Source organism: Desmodus rotundus, chromosome 10 (assembly GCF_022682495.2).
Source record: "Desmodus rotundus isolate HL8 chromosome 10, HLdesRot8A.1, whole genome shotgun sequence".
Taxonomy (NCBI): Eukaryota; Metazoa; Chordata; class Mammalia; order Chiroptera; family Phyllostomidae; genus Desmodus; species Desmodus rotundus.
This window is the reverse complement of record NC_071396.1, coordinates 104,174,068-104,190,077: the sequence shown is the minus strand read 5'-3', so window position 1 is coordinate 104,190,077 and position 16,010 is coordinate 104,174,068. Positions and strand designations below refer to the sequence as shown.

Genomic DNA, 16,010 nt, shown 5'->3' with positions numbered 1-16,010 from the left:
TGCACATCTTTTTCACTTACCATTGCTTAGTGTTTCCAGTACGTAAATGCTGCATCTCAGCTGTGCTGCGCTGTCGCATTATTGTTAATTAAATAACACTCCCTAAGAAATCTGTCATTACCGGCACCGGGAATGGGTTTGCCGAATTTGCTGGAGGCCGTTAACGCTCCAACAGACGGGCTCTTAATTGCCGTAGGAGGCAATTTCACTGGGGATTGCAGTCCACTTTTCCCAACAGTTTTACAGTGTGTGTTAGATCTGAAACTCCCTTTTTGTTTCTATGTCTGGAGTCCCATAGGGCTAGCGGAATCATCCTGTAACGATCCCTCTGTTGAATTAGCCCTTCACTGTATGGACAGATGCGTGTTGTTACAGAGTCTCTGATCCCCCTTCCGCATGTCCATGATGACTGGAGGGAAGCACCTAATAACAGGTTTTACAATTAACTCAATTTCCCCCCGTTTATTTCATTACTTATCCCTTGAAATACGTGACTCGGCTGGGGTGTCTCGGATGTGACCCTGACATTACTTCAGGTCGGCTGTTTTCCAGGTAGACAGGAGCATTGGACAGGTAGGACAGTTGTCATTAGATACAGTTGAAAGGGGGGGGGGATGATGAGGGTGTTCGGCCTCAGAGAGACACATGTGTCATGGCCTAGAATTAAAAGTGACCTTTTCTTCAAACATTTTACTTCTCTTCATAGGCAGAGAATAAGGACAAATCTAAGAAAAAGTCACCTTTTTTCCCAGTGCTATAAAAGCCTCCACGTACCATTTCAAAAAGAAGTGTCATTTCAGCCTTTTCTTAAATGACCTCTTTTTCATCACAATGTAATATGTTTTTTACCCTTTGACTAGTACTTTGATTTTTAAATAAAGTCCTGTGCTTTATTCCACAGGAATTATACTTCAGGCTGCATCTCGGTGATGTTTCATTCTAACAGTGTCATGTGGTTGAATTAACGTGCAGCTCTACTTTAGAGAAGAGGGGGTGGAGAGAGAGAGGGAGGGGGAGGGATAGAAAGAGAAAAATAACCTTTATCTGTAATAAAAGCATAATTTAGCTGGGTACCACTCAAACATATCTATCTACACTATCTCAGTGAGTTACTGTTCTGTGGTCAGAATAGTTCCTTCTCTTTTTCGTCACCAAGTTGATGTTTTGTTGCCTCTTGTCACTTGGTGATCTTTCACTCTGTTTCTGCCTGCCCCCCGGGTTCTCGTCTCTCTTTTTCCCATTCAGATGTGCACTGGCGGGCATCCCGGCTGGCATGCCCGGACATGGCCGAGCGCACTTGGGGAGAAGCAGGGCCCCCTTTTGTCGGGACCCTGGATGCTGTGCGTCATTGCACACAAGGGGAAGGGCCTCCCTCTCAGCGGGAGCTTTGTAGTAATTGCCAGGGCAAATTGAGCTCAGGCTTAGCTGATCCTTCCCCCCCCCTTTTCCGTTGGAAAATGGAGGGAATGGGAGAACAAGGCCATTTGTGACCAGTGACAATAGAGCGTAGAAATAGATTGGATACAGCCAGGGCCCACTCGTGGCACAGACAGCAGCCACGGGGTCTGTGGCGTACAGCAAAGGTAAGACGCAATCCCACGATCACCAGGCTGACTGGGCCTTGCCTCCCGACACTTCCTAGGCACCCAGTGTTAACACCCGATCCGCACATACAGCAGTGGGCAGGGGAGTTAGTGGGGCTTCTGCACAGCCTGCCAGCAGAGGTGAGCACACAGGGATGAGCCCGGTTGGCGCTCATCTTTTTATCTTCATTTTTAGCATTCTTAAGTCTGCATACTGGGGAAAGAAACTCATTTAAAAATGGATTACATGTTTTTCTTACATAATTAATTGTTTTTGTATCAGAAACTCTGAGCGATCATTGATACAGTTTTTATATGATATCTGCAGTGTCCCTAGATCCCTTTCTGTGGTGTTTGTGTGTGTGTGATTACACGTTTTTATTTATTCATTAATCCCACGTGTATGTAGATAGCTGGAAACTATAGTGTACATACGTAAATGTTAATGTAAAAGCAGAAGTGATTTTTATATTTGTACACAGGTATTCATATATATACTCATGCTCCTTAGGTTGATTTTATTTTCCTTCTCATAGGTTAATTTTAAATCTACAAATTACCATAGGCTCACTTCCAGAGGTCCTGCCACCTTAATGAGAGCCGCGTTGGGATTGAGGGTTCCATGTACCGTCCGGGCTGTGCACTGTCTTGTCACCACAGGACAGTTGGGAGGCAGGGCTCTCGCAAATTGGGCAGCCAGCCTGATGTATCAGAAAGGCTAGAGCTGCCAGACCACCTGTTCCTGTGACAGCCAAGCCTATATATTTTTAATAATGCTATTTAAATAAACATGTGGACGTGTGTGTGTGCGTGTGTGTGAATTCTCATTCAACAGGGGTTCAGCCTGGCTCAGCTGCTTCCAAAGCAACTGGAGGTAGACAGACAAGGCTCCACAGCCAATTGAATGGCTTTCCATCTGCCCTCTGCTTTGCCTGGAAATAACCAGTCAGACCAACGGTTTTTTGCTATTGTTTAGCTTTTATTTATTTATTTTTTTCTGATCTGAAGCAGAGGCTGACATGAAACAAACATGACATTTCCCTTTGAAAATTGGATTCTGCAGTTGGCTTCCTGTTTCTGGAAGCACGGTGCTCTTGCGGTTCCTTCCCAGTTTCGTGAATACCGTAAGGAGTTTGCACACGGACCTCCACATTTGGAGGCAATTACCACGTTAGGGTTTTGAGATTTCAAGGGTGGGGGTGTTTGATTTTTGGTGGTCATGAAGGGATATGTTGTAATGAATGCAAATGGTTTCCTGTGGACAGCAGGAGATGAAGAAAAGGGGTGAGCAAATTAATAATAAAGAACACATTTGCCAGTCTTTTATTAGCAATTTTAAAGGAGACACAGCAAAAAGTGAAGTCATGCAAATGTGGCTTCTTGAAGACCTTCATTAGCATTATCCACGAGCTATAGTTTATAATAAGTGGCCACTGGGGTCCCCATAGGTCATGGCCATGGCCAGCTCACTGCAGTTGAAGTGATGCTTACTGTAAGGCAAGTCCCCTGGACACAATGTATGAGCTACATACTGCAGTATGTTACCTAAGCCAGTTGCACAGTAGTGACTTGAAATTGGAAGACTTTTAATGTAGCAAGCAGAGAGAAAAAAATATAATCGAGGAATACAGTCTTGCAGAGAGACCGAATTTGCTTGTGTTTAAAATGAGAGGTAAGGACAAGAACATCCTTAGGAGAGAGTTGCCAGTGTTCCTTAATACTGTGCTGTCCCCCTCCTCAGGCACACATACCCCTGCATATAGAAACGAAGAGGTTTCCCTCATCTGTAACACCCTCAGCCTGTCTGAATGTCCTGAATCTTTGGGGGATGTAAGGGAAAGGAGCTGCTTTGGGATGAAATAAGGATCTGAGAATCCTGGCCACCAAGATTGTCATTTCTGTTCTGCACACATGCAGTGAGAAGGCAAGCTACACACTCTAAGGCAGTTTCACTTTGAACTTGTGATGGATCCTGGCTGCTCTCGCAGACCCGGTTGAGGCACATTGATGGGACAGTGGGGACTCTCACTAGGAAGGGCTGCGCTTCATCTACAGGATCACGCTCTCCAGTGGAGACCGCCTTGCGCTGTGCAGCTGGGGTGCCTGGGAGGACCCAGGCATCTGGGTGGAGGATCTCGGCTCCACATCTCCGGGCTGTGGGAACTTGGGCAAGCACTTCGCTCCTTGTGCTTCCCTTCCCACATCTGCAGTGGAGCTGGTAGGAGCTAGTTCGTACATCGTTCATCTGCGGGCTGCGTCAGGGTGCGGGAAGAGCTGGAAACGGGGCCTTGGTTCCCTGTCAGTGTCCCAGCAATATGGTGCTAGCCAGAGTCGGGCCGCTCCAGCCTTGTTTGTAACGGGGTCTCTGCTCCTTCCTCCCCGCCCCCCGCCTCCTCCACCCCACCGGCCGAGGGAGGCCAAAGCTGTGTGGAACAAGGTTAGACAGTTGAGTTAAGCAGGGCCAGCCAGGTCTTATTTCCTGGAAATGTGGACTTGGGGTGCTGTTTTGCAGAGGCAGCCCAGAGGAAGTCTGGCAGAGAAGAGGGGGAGACATTGGAGGGCATGAGAAGAGAGGAGGCTCTTCCTGCCTGTCCCCCTCCTTTGGGAAGCTTAGTTCAACCTCCCACCCTGGACTTCTGTGAGGTGCCTCTGTGACTGTGCATCCCTCCCCCCTTCTCCTGAAAACCAGCTTGGGCCCTGGCTAGTGCGGCTCTGGGGTTGGAGCGTCATCCCCTAACCGAAGGGCTGCGGGTTTGACTCCCAGTCAGGGCATATGCCTAGGTTGTGGGTCCCAGCTCCGGTCTGGGTGCGCACAAAGGCAACTGATCGATGCTGATTTGCATTGATGTTTCTGTCTCTCTCTTTCTCTCTCCCTTCCTCCCTGCCTCCCCGCTTCAAAAAAAAGCAAATGAAAATGTCCTTGGGTGAGGATGCAAAAAAACCCCCAAAACTCAAAAACACCCCAGCTTGGGAGATTTTTGGTTCCCTCAGACCAAAACTTTACTGGCAGGACCGGCCTCAAGTTGCAGACCCAGAGAAGAATAGTTATAGTTTCAAGATTTTCAGAGTTACCTTCTCTCCTGACCTCTGCATTGTTTCAAACACCGTTACTAATCAGGTGAACTGCAGAAGGCAGATTCATACTGAGAACAACCCCAGAGGAAAAGGCGGCGGCATCAAAAGCTGCGCAGTCTGTACCCTCGCGTGACCAGGACATCGTGTCCTGGAGAGAGTATTGGCTTCCTCTCCTGAAGGAAGTGCCCTGGGGTGCAGCGCGTAAGTGAAGAAGCCACTCGCTGTTTCAAGTGTTAGAACGTACGTTTGAGCACATGTGACTTCCCCACGGTAGCATTCCTTCTTTTTTGTAAGTGGTGTGTAGGGTATCACTCTTAGAATTATTATCTATTGTGAATCTTATATTTGTACTTACTTTAAAAAACCAGGTTGTTTCAAACAGTGAAAGGAAGTTGTTTTTTCCTCCCGAAGTATGCCTTCACTCTGCTTTGTACTGTTTAGGTGGCGAGCACACTCGCTTTCAGGGCAGATCCCCACGTGTGGGAGGGGACCGCGGCTCTCTGTGGTCAGGATGAGGGTAGTTTCATTGACTCTGCACTCACAAATAGCCCCTGTCATCACCCCTCTGGGTGTTTGATGCTCTATTTTGTTCACCCTTCCTGTTTCATTTCAGGGTAAATTTTTAAAATGAGCCATTAAAATTCACCTGGTTTGGTAACAAAATTCTAGACCATAACTCTTTTCTGTAAGTTAGGAATATTTTTATTGCTAAAATAGGAAAGTGTAAAACTATTCTGGCGCCTGACTGTCAGTTCACTCTTGCAAACCTGGTAACTCACCAGCCCCAGGACTCCCAAGGCCAGTTTAGCTGTGTTTTCTTCCGTGTGATGGGGAGTATGCGTGTTACTAGCAGCGGGTTCACAGTCAGAAGATGGGAGCGGTGCCGTTTTTCGTCACAAATGGCAGTGGGACAGGCAGAGGGAAAGCAGGGTGAGGAAGGCCGGGCCGAGGACGACTAGCGTTGACCGGTTTGGCGCTGCTGCTGCTTTGCACTAGTCCTAGGAGGACGGACAGTGACCCCTTCTTTCTTTTCAACTGGAAATGCTATCGGGGGTGTGCTTGGCTAACCAGGCCAGTGGTTTATTCTCCGCGAGCTCTGTGATGAGCACCTTTAGAATAGCCTGTAGGATTTCCTCGGGGGTCGAAGTTGTGTGCTGTTCCAAGGCATTTTGAAATCATTGACTCCATTTGTGGATATTGTCATTTCCTGCAGTTGGTTGTGAATCACGATTAGTGTAATTACACGATAGATACTGTTCAGGACTTTAAAAATAATGTCAGGGTCCCTAGAATTGTTTTTTTGGTGAGAATAATTTCTGTCCAGACCACGACGGAGGGTTCTAACCAGTTTCATCACACTCGCAGCTTCAACTTGCGCTCTGCACTTGGGCCCTTTATGTCGCTTCCCGGTTCAAGAGGCCTGGCTGGTTTTCACTCTGATGCTTAAGTGTCCTCTGAGTCTCAGACATTGACAAATGGTGTGGTTGCTTTCGGCTTCGAGTGGCAGCCCACACTCACTCCAGTATTTAGGTCAGGGATTCTGTCGTGAGCAAAGTTTTGACAAGCAACTGCCAGCTCCACAGCATGCTCTTCCATGGCTGGTATTCCCAGACTGCCAGGGTTGAACAGCGTGTTAATCAAAGCTTCCAGAGACAGATGGAAGGGGGTATTCCTGGAGATTGCCTGGCCTTTCCGGCAGTGGAAGAAGGCTGTGGGAGACAGTGTTCTGTGGGAGGGGGGGGGTAGAGGGCGCGGGTGGGGGGAGAGAGCCCCAGACCGGTTAGGACAGGAGGAACAGCGAGGAGAGTGAGATCGCACAACTGCATGAAGAGGTTGAACTTTTTATTTTTACCTTGTTAAACCACTAAACTGTTCTTCTCTCAGATGTTCCCTTGTATTTTTTTGAAAGTTAGGAACAGATAACCATGCTGCATAAGCAGAAAAACCCTGAGCTTACATAAAGCGGATAACGCTGTTATCAATAAAATTTAAAACAAAATTATCATGGCGATGCATATTTAATTATGTGCATACTTCTTACTGTGCTCTATGGTAGTAATGGCAAGGGAATCACATAAACAGCGTAGCTGGCATTACTTTTAGTAGGGAAGGGAACTCATATTTATCAAATCCCTAATATCTGTGGGACTCCATGCTGGGTGTTCCTTTACATATGTTACCTCATTGAATGCACAGCTAAACGAGCCATTTCCTGGGGCCAGTGTGGGTGGAGGAGGGGGAGGTTACACTTCCAGGCCCTTCAGAAGACCCAGGATTTGTTTTTCTTAGGCACACACATTTTCCTCGAGTGTGGGGGCCGTTGCCCTCTCCGTGGTCTGGGAGTTTGGATGGCCGGGGCCTGGAATCTTAGCCCCAGAGGGACGCAGTGAGGACACAGCTGTCCCCTCTGTATCTGAGCTTACCTTCAGGTGTCACTAAGGGGAGGAGTTCACCCTGCAGCCTGCACTCCAGCCTTCAGGCGGGAGTTCTGTTTGAATACAAGGAAGCTGAACCCGATGCAACTTCTCCTTGGAGTTTGAGGGAATGTGGGTGGGAAACCGGCTGCAGCCCCAAGCTCTGCTGTGTCCCCCTCCCCATGAGCACCCTGGGGGGTGGGGAAGGGCCAAGTAAGTGGTGTGCTTCAGGAGGAGGCTCCTCCACCCCACCCCTCTCACCCCTTCCAGCATGGTTGTTGACCGGGCCTGACATTTTGCTGCCTAGAGTATGACTCTTTTATCTTTTGGGATTAGGGAAGGTCTGATAACCATCTTGACTCTGCTCCCCAGAAAAATGTACCAATATTTACACTTCAAGTGAAGACTACTTGAGTTAGAGATTCACACAACTGCCCAGGACAAGCTCTGGGAGGAAGGGGAGAGTAGTTAAGGCGCGTGTAGGAGCCAGTTATTCTTCAGTATGAGCCATTTGTGTTACTCCTTTGCTCCCCTGAGATGTGCTCAAGGCAGCAGGAGCTGCTGAGAGAAGGAAGGTAGTGGCGGTAAGAGGTCATTTTGCACCGTGAGGTCTTGGGGGGAAGGGAGGCCCAACTGGGGAAGATAGTAGGGTAGTCAGGTTGTATAGCCCTTCCACAGAGTGGTCCGTGGACAGTGGCATGGGTGTGACCCAGGGGCTTGTTACAAATGCAGGATGGCAGACCCCCCCCCCGCCCGCCCCCAGATGTACAGAGTCAGAGTCTGCACTGTGACGAGGGCCCACATTCAGGTTGGAGAAGTGCGGGGGGGTGTCGAGGACACTGGGGTAGGAACGGGGAGTTGAGAGTAGAGGAAGCCAGCCACCAGGAGTGAGCTGCCGAGCGGTGTCTGGGCCGGTGCCCAGCAGGGCCTTGGAGGAAGAGAGGAGGGCCCAGACGGCAGGAGGGGAAAGGGACCTGGACAGGGCCCTTGACGTGGCACTCGGGGAGAGTTGGGAAACTTGTAAGTCTGGGAAGAAAGTGACATTGAAAAACAGGCACAGAAGTGCAACAACAAAAAGAAGTTGTTTACCACAGTTTGTTAAGTCCTGAAGGGGTCCCTGACTTACTAGTGTGAATTGTTTCAACTGGTGTCAAAGAATTGTCTGTCACGTGAAATTATTTATGATACTCATGAAGTAAATGGCTCCAGACAGACTTCTGCCTCTGCCCCTTGATGAATCTTTTGAACCTGTAACTTTGTTTTCTTAAACCCTATACCACCCAGGAAGGTGACGTACTTGAAAACCGACAGGCTCTTAAATTATTAGCTCTTGTCACTGATGCAGCTGTCACTGACATACCTCAATTCCTTCTTTTCTTTTTTTAAAAAACTTTGTGAAAGATTTTATTTATTTGCAGAGAGAAGGGAAGGGAGGGAGGAAGAGAGGGAGAGAAACATCAGTGTGTGGTTGCCTCTCACTTGTCCCACACTGGGGACATAGCCCACCACCCAGGCTGGGTGCCCTGACTGGGAATTGAACCAGCAACCCTTTGGTTTGCAGGCTGGTGCTCAATCCACTGAGCCATGCCAGCTAGGGCTTGATTCCTTCTTTTCCGAGAGCACCTGTATCAGATACTTGTTCCACACCTTTCATTAGCAACATCGTTTGACTTCTAATGATTTGTTTGTTTTTCCAAGGCAGGTGAAAAGAAATGATAATTTTTGGAGCAGAGAGAGAACAGCAGTCTTGTCTTGGTGAAGTTAAGGCTGTGCCGCGTCCCTGAGAGAATGCTAGCCACGTGGTACGTGCGCTGCCTTGTGTCTAAACCCCTGTTCATGGGAACGCGACCTTATTTGGAAGTGGGGTCTCTGCAGATGTTATCAAGTTACGATCAAGTCAGTAGAGTGGGCCCTTAACTCAGGAAGACTGGCGTCCCTATGAGGAGAGAAGCCAGAGACCAGAGGGACGGTGGCCGTTAGAAGATGGAGGCTGCCGTGGTGCTGCTGGGGCTGTCCCAAGCTGGAGGAGGCAAGGGGGGGGTCCTCCCCCTAGTGGCTTGGAGGGAGCAGGGCCCTGCCCAAGCCTTGGTTTTGGACTTTGAGCTTCCAGAACTGAGAGACAATAAATTTTTGTTGTTTTAAGCCACCCAGTTCATGGTACCTTGTTATGGAAGCTCAGGAAACCAATATACCATGCTTAGCTATTCTTCCATAGTTACAAATCATTTTGACCCAATTTTCAATGAGTTCATTAGTTGTATAATCCTATTTGAGATGGGATAGTCATTCTAGTCATTAAAGAAACTCAAAAGATTTAAACATTTGAATTCCCTACTTGTATAGGCCACTTGTCTAATTTTTCTACAAGTGGTCTGTAGATGCTATGGTTTAAATTTACCTTTTTGCAAAATGCCAGAGTTTACACTGTTCTTTTAAAATTAAAATACTCATTTGTATTATGTTAGTGAAAAAATATAACAATGTCATACAGTTGTTTAGCACTTAACCACCTGTGATATTTTAAGTAAGATTCTGATTCAAAAATATTGAAATATGTATTTACTTCTGCCCTGGCTGGTGTGGCTCAGGGGATTGAGTGAGTGCCAGCCTGTGAACCAAAGAGTTGCCGGTTCAATTCCCAGTCAGGGCACAAGCCTGGGTTGTAGGCCAGGTCCCCAGTAGGGGGCACACAGGGGCAACCACACAATGATGTTTCTCTTCGTCTTTCTCCTTCCCTTCTCCTCTCTAAAAATAAATAAATAAATAAAATCTTTAAAAAATGATAGATGATGTACACTCATAAATGTTGAATAACTATTAAATAAAAACTGGTAACCATTGAAGAGATGAAGTTTTTGGGTTTTTTTTTAAAGATGTATTTGCTGCTAAATCAGCAAATTATTTGAAAATAGATTTAAAAAGCAGTTAAATATTGTCTGATGTTAGTAGCCACTGGTGTCTAGGATACCTACTTATTGGGAAAAAATGGCAAAAACATGAAGAAAATACAAATGGCTAAGGAAAAAGAAAACTGCAAAATAGCTTCTGTAATGAATACACCATATGGTCAAAGGATGTCAAAAATCTCAAATTTATTTTGAGACCAGAGTCAGTTTGACCCTGCAAATAACCTTCAGGAAAGGATGATGGAACTGCCCCCATCACACCCACGGATGTCCGTTGTGAATGTGAGGTCCAGGACTGTGGGAAACTGCGAAGGGGGCAGCCACTTCTGAGCCTCCGTCAGCGGGGTAAGCACAGCCTTTGCGTGCCGGTGCCCATTTATGTTACAACCTCCCCGTACTGCGTGCGGTCTCTGTGGCTGGCTCATCCACTTAAATTAGATGTGTTTTGGATCCTACTACACCTCCCACTTTTTGTCATTTGCCTGAGAGAAATTTAGCATATTTTGCACAGCAAAGGAAACCATCAACAAAATGAGAGAATGACCCACTGGATAGGAGAACATATTTGCCTATGATACATCTGATAAGGGGTTAATATCCAAAATTTATAAAGAAGTCATTCAACTCAACACCAAAAAACAAACAATCCAATTAAAAAATGGGCAAAGGATGCGAATAGACACTTCTCCAAGAGGACACACAGACGGCCAATAGACATGAAAATATGCTCAACATCACTAATCATCAGAGAGACGCAAATTAAAACCACAGCGAGCTACCACCTCACACTGGCTAGAATGGCATCATCAGTAAATCAACAAGCAGCAACTGCTGGCGAGTTTGTGGAGAAAAGAGAAGGCTTGTGGGCTGTTGGTGGGAATGCAGGTTGGCGCAGCCACTGGGAAATAGTATGGAGTTACTGCAAAAATTAAAAATGCAACTGTCTTTGGACCCAGCAATTCCACTTTTGGGAATTCATCCAAAGAAACCCAAAATCTGAATTTGACAGAATATGCACACCCCTGTGTTCATTGCAGCATTATTCACAATAGCCAAGCTATGGAAGCAGCCCAGGTGCTCCTCTGTAGACGAGTGGATAAAAAGCTGCGGTACAAGGGGATATTACTCGGCCACAGAAAAGGATGAAACCCCACCATTTGCAACAGCGTGGTTGGACCTTGAGGATAGTATGCTTATTGAAATACGCCAGTCAGAGAAAGACAAGTACCATGTGATTTCGCTTATATGTGGAATCTAAGGAACAATATAAACAAAACAGAAACAGACTCACAGAGAACAGACCGGTGGTTGCGGTGTGGGGGCACCGGGTGGGCAAGGAGGAGGGACTGAGAAGTACAAATGGGCAGTTACAAACTATTCATGGGGTGTGAAGTGCAGCACAGGAGACACAGTTAATGATACCGTAATGACTGTGTGGTCGGCTGGGTCCTGGAAATGTCAGGGAGAAGACTTTGTAAACCATATGGTTGTCTGACCACTATGCTGTACACCTGAACCTGATACAAAGTAATAGGGAACATAACTTGAATTGAAAATTAAAAATTGAAATTTCGCATTAAGGATGTCATTTTGAATGCAATGCCAGGAAGACTGGGTACGAAGGAGTCCAGAGGAGCTTATTCCGAGATGGCTCTGAGATGTGAATATCACTGCAGAATTCTATCAAGGTCACTTGTATTTATTTCCATCTGAAGTTTTCTAACTTTAAAATGCCTTTGTACTTCCCAGCTCAAAATTCTAATCGCTTTCAGTGAGCTCAGTCTCTATGCAAAACTTGCTTCCTGCCTGCCAAATTGAAAGCATCTGGATGGAATACTGAATTTAAGTCATTTTTTTTCTAATGTGTCCTTCTTTAGAAGAAAAGAAATCAAATCCAATAACATCATGCAGAGAGGATTGGAAAATAGTTCCAACAGGAGCTTTGTGTTTCAACAGTTGGTTGGAATTAAGTGTGTGACACTTTCCCTCTTCCCTGTGTCTACCTCCCAGGCCATGGGATCTCCGCGGTTGATTGGCGGTCTCACAGAGTTACAGCTTTTGTCTTTCCCTTCTGTCGGTTCCACCGCGCTCTGCCACGGGGAGTGACCAGTACTCCTAGTGAGTTCCTGAGGTTAATCTGGGCCAGGTATAGACAGGGCTGCTTCTCAGACTTGAAAGCACATAGGAATCCTCTGAGGGTCTTGCTAATGTGCATATTTTATCAGGTCAGCCTGGGTGGGGCCTGAGCTTTTGTATTCCGAAAAATCTCCTCGGTGGTGTACACAGCTGCTACTAGGTAACCAGCGTGGAGTAGGAAGGTTGGCCCACTTGGGGTGTATCTAGCTTCAGGCTCATTTTCTTGGCCCAGGCTCTCCTAACACCTGGCCGTTTCCGGGCTTGGTCTGTTGAGCGCATTTAGGATTTAGCTTTGAGCAGTGTCTCCTCCCACACGTGGATGCAGTTCCGCAGTTAACACTTTCCCCTGCAATCAGTTCTTTCCCCACTAAGTGCACCGACCGGAAGTTCAGAAATCAGGGCAACTAGAAACTTGCCTTACAGAGAGAACACTTTTAATTGACTGAGTGAAGGAAAGCAAGGAGAGATGAGTATCTGCATTGAACTTACATTCTGTCATGGAAGAATCCAGCACGTAATGTTACCAGAGGTGATAGAGTTTCGTTAGTATGTACTTAGCATTAAGGTAAGTAATAGTTGGAATGATAGCAGATTGAGGCATTTTATGTTCAGCTTTCCAGGTGCTCTAAATAAAAGAAATTATAATAATATGACTGAAGCTATTATATCCACAGAAGCACTTAAGACATAGATATAATGTCCCACTTTGGAGCTATCATGGTGCAATTAACTAGGTGGTATTAAGAAGAAGTTTCTCAAAATACTTAAAGTGGTAAAGCTATGCAGAAATAGATCTGTGCTTCGCAAGTAAATACAAACAAGGACTAGAGTCATTTTAATGGACAATAAAAGAAATCAACAAGCCCAATTCTCAGTCCCTGTAGATGAGCTTTAAAGCAACAAATCTGTGCTACTTTATGCAGTTCACATACAAATATTCTTAAATTTTGAAGATTTACTCTGCCATCGCCTTCCCACACAACAAACACAAATCCTGGGCTGATTTACTTTTACCATTTACACCCCATTGTAGGGCCACTTTGCTCTCTTGGGCTTAGGCACAGTATCCTTTCGGGTGAAGTTACTGCCTGTGGGCCCTCAGCTTCTGTCCAGATCCGGATGGAATCATGGACTGCACACACACCACGAGCCCTTCGGCCCAACTCTCCCACCCAGAAGGATGCTGGACTGATGGATGTGGAATGAGGTGTGTGGAGAACAAGGTTGCCTGTGGTCTGGCAGAATGCAGACCCAGCTGCCGTGCTTTGGGGTGGGGGAGGCTGTGGTGGGCCTTGTGTGGGATGCCTCTGTGGTGGGCCACTTTGCTGACCCCCCCCCAAATATTACAGGAATGGGACTAATAAATTATGATCGAGGGCAGAATAAATTATTAACAACTGAAGGTGTTTTGGAGTCCTTTTTGGAAAGGATATTTAGAAATTTTTATTCCCTTAACTAGGCAAAATCCTGTTCTGAGAGAGAGTAAATAGTAGATGATCTATTGGTTCAATATTATAATCTCAGTAAGCTAAGAGAGGCTGGAGGGGCAAAGGGAGGGGTCATAGAGAATGAGAAGGCACCCAGGCTGAGGGTCTCATACCAACAAGGAGGCGGTCAGCAGGAAGGAAACGGACGCAGAGGGGATGCAACGAGGCAGGGGAGTGAAAGAAGGACATGCTGCCGTGTGTAAGCACTTGTGCTGTGCTCTGCGTGTTTTCTTTAAAAGCATGCAAAGGGAGTCTAGTTTCTTTGCTCTTAGTAAGAGTCAACTGAAGACCCAGGTTGTTCACTGGAGAATCTGCATTTTAAAAATAGATCCAGAATACAGAAGAGAGGGAGGGGGCTTAAAAGGGATGGGTGGTGATGGGAAAAGTGCAATAAGAAAACAAACAAGACACAGAGCAGTTTTCAGCAGCCCCGAGGCAGACCAGCCAGGGCAGTAGAGGCTGGGCCTGACTAGTGGGAAAGGGGGAGGGGCTGAGAGGCCGGAGAACCCCGGGCTTCCTCTGTTCTCTGTGTTGGCTTGACTCTGGAAAGCACTCTGTTCCCACTCATAGCTAAGATCTTGCCACGTGCCATCTATTCTGTATTCCTTATTTTATAACTGCTCCAAAGAACAAAGAAAACCCACACACATTCCCTCCCATCATATTTGACTTCTCCAACAATTCTGTGCGGTGGATGGGACAGGCATCGATACTGATGCCAGATGAGGAGACTGAGCCTGGGGACTCAGCTGCTTGGGGGAAGTTACTGAGATGGGAAGGGGACGTATAATTAACGCTCAGTGGCTGCACATGGAGTGCTCTGCCACTATGACATTTGGGGCAAGTATTTTAACCTTTCTGTGCCTCAATTTCCTGTAAAATGGGGAGGGTTATAAGAGTACCTGACTTTCAGAGTTGTTGTCAGCTTTGAATGAAATAGTACAATGGGCACTGAGAATAGCATATGGCCAAAACAAGTGCTAAATCAAGGCTAGTTATTTTTATTGTATTTGTTGAAGACAGACACTCAGAGCCAGCGTTCTGGACCAGCAGCCACCGCGGTAAACCGTGGTTAGGCAGCCACGGGGCAGCAGCGGGTAACCAGAGGGCACCACCTCTTTCAGATTCGGGGACTGCTTCAAGGGCAAGGCTGCTGCTCTGCTGTGGGAGCTTCGAATTTCTGACTGGAGGAAGATCTACTGGAAATGACTTCATTAATCAAGGTTTCTTTTTTTCTTTTCTTTTTTTTAAGGTAATCTTTCTGGAGGAGGACAGAAGAAGCCAGAGTGGATATCTTTAAAAGGAAAAAAGACTAAATGGAGCCAGTGTTCTCTGGAGCTGAGAGGGGCCTCCATGATTCAGGGCGGTCCTTTCCTTTCTGGGTTCAGTCTTCGTGTTGACCCCAAACCAGTGCACCCGTGGAGCCCGGTGTTCTGAGAGGAAAAGGGTCTGGGTGGGCTGCGGTGTGACCCTCTGGAGAATTGTGGAACGGGATCTGTACCCTGTGGAGCTTCTCCACTAATCCATACTCACTGGCTAAGAGGTCAGGATGATTCTTTCCCTCTTGAGAGAAAAGAACAAAGTAATTAGCCTCTAGAAGAGAGTAGGTTTTCTGTAAGATTATCCAAGAACTCTGAGTCACGAGGATCAAATGAAGAATGCTTGTCAGTTGTTCTCTTTCCTAAACTCACTCCAAAACCTGTACTACTCCCTGCTACCAACTAAAACAATGAAAATCTCAGTTGTATAAAAAATCAAAATAAAAATAATCTGTTTCATTGCAAAATGCCTCCCATGCAAACCTAGGTTCAGGTGGCTAAAATTGTCTTTCTCTCTAGACCTCTCCTTTCAAAGTTTTTTTTTTGAAAAAAAGTTATGTAATTATATAGTTCTGTTTAACCATGGATAGCTTTTACTTCCCCCAACTTAAAAGCAGCTCTATTAAAACACACTAGACGTTTTTTGGCACTGGAAGTCTTAACTACCAAACCCGGGAAGTGCGTCACCTGGTGGCATTACCCGGGAACAACAAGCAAAGACAAGTGACGGTCTGGCGGAGTGCAGGGAGGAGTCCACGGCATCCTGTGCAGAACCCAGAATACCAGGCCACAGATTGTATTTGATAGCCTGAAAGAAGGAAAGAAACAATTCGAGCCAAGTACCATCACACGTACTAACATTTACTACCTGTCAGCCACTTGGATTCCACGCTCAGAGCAAGTACTGGAACGGGGCCACTCCCGGCTGTAAGCTTATTAAATGGCAGGGCTGTAGGAGTTCCATGTTTAGAACTCTGCAGGGGAAGTTCTGTAGTGAGGAGGGGTGTAGAATTTCAGCTTACGTGCCTCTGTCAAAACATTTTTCAGTAATTTACTAAAAACCCTCTTTGAAAGGAATGCTCATCGTGGA

At 46.5% G+C, this 16,010-nt stretch overlaps 1 protein-coding gene and 1 long non-coding RNA gene across 3 annotated transcripts in view; one reads left to right on the top strand and one right to left on the bottom strand.

Annotated features, from left to right (window-relative positions):
• Positions 1–16,010, bottom strand: part of CDH20 (cadherin 20) — a 178,031-nt gene that overhangs the window by 58,068 nt on the left and 103,953 nt on the right. The gene's annotated exons all lie outside the window — the stretch shown is intronic.
• Positions 1,475–15,309, top strand: LOC123478727 (uncharacterized). The gene is made up of 3 exons (XR_006654027.2): positions 1,475–1,583; positions 13,148–13,321; positions 14,854–15,309. It is a non-coding gene; the product is annotated as an uncharacterized lncRNA (long non-coding RNA).